Source organism: Pteropus vampyrus, unplaced genomic scaffold (assembly GCF_000151845.1).
Source record: "Pteropus vampyrus isolate Shadow unplaced genomic scaffold, Pvam_2.0 Scaffold10, whole genome shotgun sequence".
Classification (NCBI taxonomy): domain Eukaryota; kingdom Metazoa; phylum Chordata; class Mammalia; order Chiroptera; family Pteropodidae; genus Pteropus; species Pteropus vampyrus.
In genome coordinates, this window is record NW_011888791.1 from 15,396,782 (window position 1) to 15,402,698 (window position 5,917).

General features: G+C 39.1%; 1 pseudogene; it reads left to right on the forward strand.

Moving 5' to 3' along the window:
* The first annotated feature begins 4,498 nt into the window (after positions 1-4,498).
* On the forward strand, positions 4,499-5,277 carry LOC105303504 (annotated as a pseudogene).
* The last annotated feature ends 640 nt before the right edge of the window (positions 5,278-5,917 follow it).

A 5,917-nucleotide genomic window follows, 5' to 3' on the forward strand; every position in this document is an offset into this window, starting at 1 on the left:
GGTCATTGTTCAGAAGATAGAAAAATATAAATACATAAAATAGAATTAAATTTGGTATATGATTTTTCAGATAATTTTCTTCAGCAAAAACAGGATCATGGTATACAAATCATATTTTAAGCAGCTTTTTCAGTTAGTGCAAAATATATTGTGGATACCTGTATTCATTTATGTGCTGTCCAGTATTCCATTGTATCTGGGACTCACCTCAATTGGAACCCTTTTCTCATATCCCAGTCTTGCATTTATTTAACCAGTTATCTGATAATGAGTTACATATATATACATAGTTTTCTTGGGATATTTTGGCTAACTGCAACTAACTCATGTTAGTAATCACTTTTACGTCTATAACAGCTTTTTCTGTTATTAGATCATTAAAATGATGTAATGATCAGAAGAGTGACAAACTAAAAAATGGATAATGGGACAATATAGCATGTCTGCAGCTAATAACCATTTATTTAATTTTTAATGTTTTCCAACCTTGGCTTTTTGTATTTCTTCTTTTACCTGATTGCATGCACTTTTTACTGTTCAGTCCCCACAATCCTCTAGGACAGGGCTTAGCAAATTTTCTGTAAAGGTCGAGATAGGAAATATTTAAGGCTTTGCCAGCCATCTGTCTCTACTGTAAATATTCAACTTTGCCATCGTAGTACAAAAGCAGCCAGAGACATTACGTAAAGTATGGTGTGACTGTGTTACAGTAAAACTTTATTTGCAAAAACAAGTGGTAGACCAGATTTGGCCTATTGGTTGTAGTTTGCAGATCCCTAATCTGGAATAAATGATAGAATTTAAATAAAGGTATTTTACAAACAAGAAAAACTCTTTAATTCCTTTCACTAGTCCTTGCTCTGGCTACCCATTAAAAGTAGAGATTCACCAGTACTCTCATCTTTGTTCTCCTTTATTCTAGGTCTGTACACAGTCTCCGAGCAATTGCATACTGTCCCATGGTAAAACATAGCAACCACCTTATGTTGGTCCTCTACCCATGAAGGAGGAACTGGTACAGGATTTGGCATCCTGCTGTAAACAGTAGAAAACTGGACAAACTATCAACAAACTTTTCATACATTGGACAACAGGCAGTGTGGATCTCTGCAAGATCTCCCTATTACTAGAGTTATCTTCCTAAATAACAAAATTTAGCGACTCTATTTCTTATTTATAAATTTCCTTTCCTTATTACCTACAATGGGATTAGCTTGGCCTGCACAGTCTAAAAGCATTCTGTCAGTCTCATCTATCACTTCCCCCCACATCATCTCTGTATTGGTTCCTGTCACACTGGACTTTGTTGTTTCTCAGACATTAGGACTCTTCTAAAACTCCCTACCTTTTCACTTGCTGTGCCTGCCACCTTAAATGTCTTTCTATCACCACTTCACCAGCAGGAAGCAGATAACCTGAAAACTTGTTAAAGGCACCCAGGACAGTTTTTGTTCGGGAAAAGTTCTGGAAATGAAGAATTGTGATGGTTGCATGACAGTATGAATGTACTCAATGACACTGAATCATACAATTAAAAATAGTTAAAATGGAGAGGATGGAGGCAGGGGGAATGGCATAGATGATAGAGGCTTTGTTCATCGCTCTTGTGACCAAATCAAAGTTGTGACAGAAACACGGAGCAAACAGGAAGCAAAGTCACCTGGGATCTAGATGAACAGAAGCACTACAACTAGGAAGAGAAATAATTAACCTGCAATGGTAGAAGGTAGGAGGGGGTGAAGATGCGAGGCTGCCCTGATCCCCCGCGGCTGAGTGAAACAGAGGCAGCAGCAAGGGTAGCCGGCAGCTGTAGATGCCTCTTAAAGGGGCCGTGTCCGCAAGCAGACTTTCCCAGCGACAGACCTGCTCGCTCTGAGCACTAGCACCTGGTCAGCTGCTCGGGGGCGGGGACGGAGAGCAGGAGGGACTTACAGGAGGACACTGAGTTATCAGAGTGTGGGCCAGAGGCAAGGCTCTCTCCTGGGCAGAAGTCCCAGCAGTATCCATTCTTCCTCTGTTGAGCCCTCCCCACTCCCAGATACTGAGAAGTCATCAAACTAGATAACAGAGGTCGCTCCCCGCAGAGGATTCTCTGAAACTCCCCCAACTCGTGGCCCCACCCAAGCCACATCCAGTTGTGTCCTAGGCAAGTTGTGTCCTTGCTGAGCACTTATACTAGTTGCAGCTGACCTCGGTTTCTGGTGTGGCCTCTTGAGGCAACTATAAGCACAGCATCTGTGGATTGCTTGCTGAATACTAACAGATGGCCCCAGAGGGGCACAGGCTGGGGCTAAACGTGGCCTGCAGCTGAACCCCTCAGGACTGTGCCCTGGGCACCTACTACACAAAGCCACACTAATAAGACTGAAGACTTAGGATTTTCGATTAGTACATAGAAACAGACATGGAAAGGCAGCCAAAATGGGAAGACAAAGAAGCAGAAACCATATGAGAGAACAGAACAGAGATCCAGATATAAAGGAATCAAGTAATCTAACAGATGCAGAGTTCAAAACACTGGTTATAAAAAATGCTCGATGAAATTAAGGGAAATGTAGATGAACTCAGAACTTTAACAAAGAGATAAAAAACATACAAATGGAAATGGAAATTATAAATGGGAACCAATCAGAAAGAATGAATACAATATCTGAGATGAAGAATATATTAGAGGAAATCAGCAGAATGGATAAAGAAGAGGATTGAACTACCAATATAGAGGATGTGGAAGCCAACAAAAATCAGAACAGCAAGAAAAAGGAAGCCAAGACTATAATAATAATTTAAGGAGTCTATGAGACACAATTAAATGTAAAAATATCCATGTCATAGGGATACCAGAAGGAAAACAAGAAATTAAAGAGTTATTTGAAGAAATAATGATGGAAAACTTCCCTAACCTGCTGAAGGGAATAGACATACAACCCTAGGAAGCTCAGAGAGTCCCAAAAAAGATGAACCCAAAGAGGCCCACACCAAGACACATTATAATTAAAATGCCAAGGTTTAAATACAAAGAGAGAATCTTAAAAACAGCAAGAGAAAAGCAGTTCGTTACCTACAAGGGAGCTCCCATAAGACTGTCAAACTGATTTCTCAAAAGAAACTATGCAGGACAGAAGGGTTTGGCACAAAATATTCGACATGATGAAAACCCAGGATCTACAACCAAGAATACTTTATCCAGCAAAGCTATCGTTTAGAGTGGAAGAACAGATAAAGAGCTTCCCAGACAAAAATAAGCTACAGGAAATGTTGCAGGGATATCATTAAGAAGACAACACAAGTATCAAAACTATGATTAAAGAATGGTAATAACTACATTCCTATCAACAAGTACCTCAAATGGAAAAGAATTAAGCGCTCCAACCAAAAGACAGAGTGGCTGAATGGATAAGACCCCTACATATGCTGCCTACAGGGGACTCACTTCAGATTAAAAGACACACAGAGACTAAAAGGAAGGGAATGGAAAAAGATATTGCCTTGTTGGACCTAGAGAGTATTGAGCTAAATGAAATAAGTCAGATAGAGAAAGACAAATATCACATGATTTCACATACATGTGGAATCTAAAGAGCAAAACCAACAACAACAACAAAAATGAAAACAAATTCATAATACAGAGAATATTTTGAGGACTACTAGATAGGAGGGAGGTTGGGGGGGTGGTGAAAAGGGCAAAGGGATTAAGGAGTACAAATGGACAGTTACAAAGTAGACATGGAGATATAAAGTGTAGAATAAGGAATATAGTTAACGATGTAATAAATATGTAAGGTACTAGATTTAGTGGGGTGATCATTTTGTGAGTTATATAGATCTATAATCATTACACTGTACAACTGAAACTAATATTGTATGTAAACTATAATTGAAAAACTCATTGAACTATAAAAATAATAGTTAAAATGGAAAGTTTTATGTTGTGTATATTTTACCACAATAAATTTTTAAATGGTAAATTTTATGTATATTTTAACAAAATATATAAATCTTTAAAACACACTCAGAAATGCTAACTTAAACACAATGAGGGTCTGTTAAAATTCATTGCTGAATGCACAAGAGAGTAGTGACATGAACTGAATCTGCAGCTATCCTGGTGAGGGTGGGAAGCTGGTGGAAGAGAGTTGATCATCTTAATACTACAAGGGCTTGTTATAAAACCTACATGGAGATAAGCCCCGGGGCTCATTCAAACCAGAGTTGAACTGAAAACCCATAGAAAGTCAAAACTCTCTTTATTAAATATGTAGACTGGGAAAAAAATCTGCCAATATTTGGTCCAAAACCTATAAGGAGAAAAATCAACTTTAAAAACTGATCCTTAGGACTTTAAGATGGTTACCATGGTGACTATCAGGCATATTACCCTATAAGTCTCTATGTTGACTAGTTGAGACAAATATAAATATGGTCTTCTACAGGTATAATATAGTCTTAGCTATTGCCTGAACAAGCTATTAAGGACTTCGCTGATTTCCTCTACCTGGTTCCATTTATGGCATTCATAATTTTACCCTCCATGGAATTCTTATTAACAGTGTTTCTGTAACTCTTCCCTGAGATGTTGCCATCAACTTTCGAAAGTGAATCAAAAAAGAAATAAAACAGAAAAAAAAAATGGCTGCAAATTTGGAATCAGCAAATTTCTTCAAGAAATGATTATAGAAATGGCAAGAAGGAACAGGGCCAAGCTGGGAGATGCCTGTACTCAGTTCCCATCCCATGTTGCACAGGTCCAGACAGGCCGCGAGCCCAACACGTTTTTCCAAACTATCTGAAAATCAGCTAACCCTGGAGCACTTAGATCAACTCAGCTGGTTGCCCTCTGCAAACTGCTAGAACTGCAGTCCTTTAGAACCAACAATTTGCTCTGCGTTCAGCTCCTCATGAAACTGAAGTCTAGTAAAACAGATGATGAAATAATTGCCAAAGAAGGGGTGAGTGCTTTGAGTGCGTCAGAACTACAAACTGCCTGTAGGGCCTGAGGGATGAGATCACTGGGTCTCATTGGGGAACAACTAAAACAATCACCCAGAATGTGGCAGGACCTCCACTTGAAGGAGAATGTCCCTCTTCCTCTTTTGCTCCCATCACAAACCTACAAGATAGATGTAAAGTCAAAGCAAGTTGAGTGCGGAGGCTCCAAAGACAGATATTCCTGTGGAATCACCTACTTCCCTTGAATCTAAAGAGAACATGGTGGATTTAGCATCCCAGCTGAAGGGTACTAAGGATGAAAATTTGGGGCAGTCCTCTAAGGCCTTGTGACCATTCCAGATGTCAGCAGTGAGACAAAGTTCAAACCATTTAGAAAAATATAATTGCAAAGCCCATTTCCTCTGTACCATCATGTCATCCCACTAAACTGTATAAAGCCCCCACCGCATGTTGTTTTTAAAAGCTTTTCTATGTGTCCATGTCCTTAAGGGGAGAAAATTTTTTGCATAATGGAATCAGCTTAGTGCCTTAGATTAACTCTGCTTCCTATGGCTTGGTAACCTGAGTGAGAACTTGGAAACCAAAAACCATTGTAAGAGCACCTAATTTTTTCAGAGTGATCCATCAGTAATAATAGTGCCCTGGAAACAAAGTCCTTTAGGAGATGGAATGGATATAGACTTCGGTAAGGTCTTTCTAGATGTGAAGAAAAATGCTTCTCAGAGAATAAAATGGGGAGTTAAATAGAAAAAAATAAGTGATCTTTAGGCACACTTCCATTTCTGGGATGAAGTAAGCATTCTTTTCTCTAATCGTCCCACTTACTACAACTAAAAACCCTGGACGTTGTATATAAAGCAAACGTAAGACTGAAAAGTAGGGTGAAGGCAGACTAAATAGAGACCTTGGGATCCAAGCAAAGACACAGTGATGAGTCCCTGTGTTTTCTTTTTGACTCGGATATCCAAAA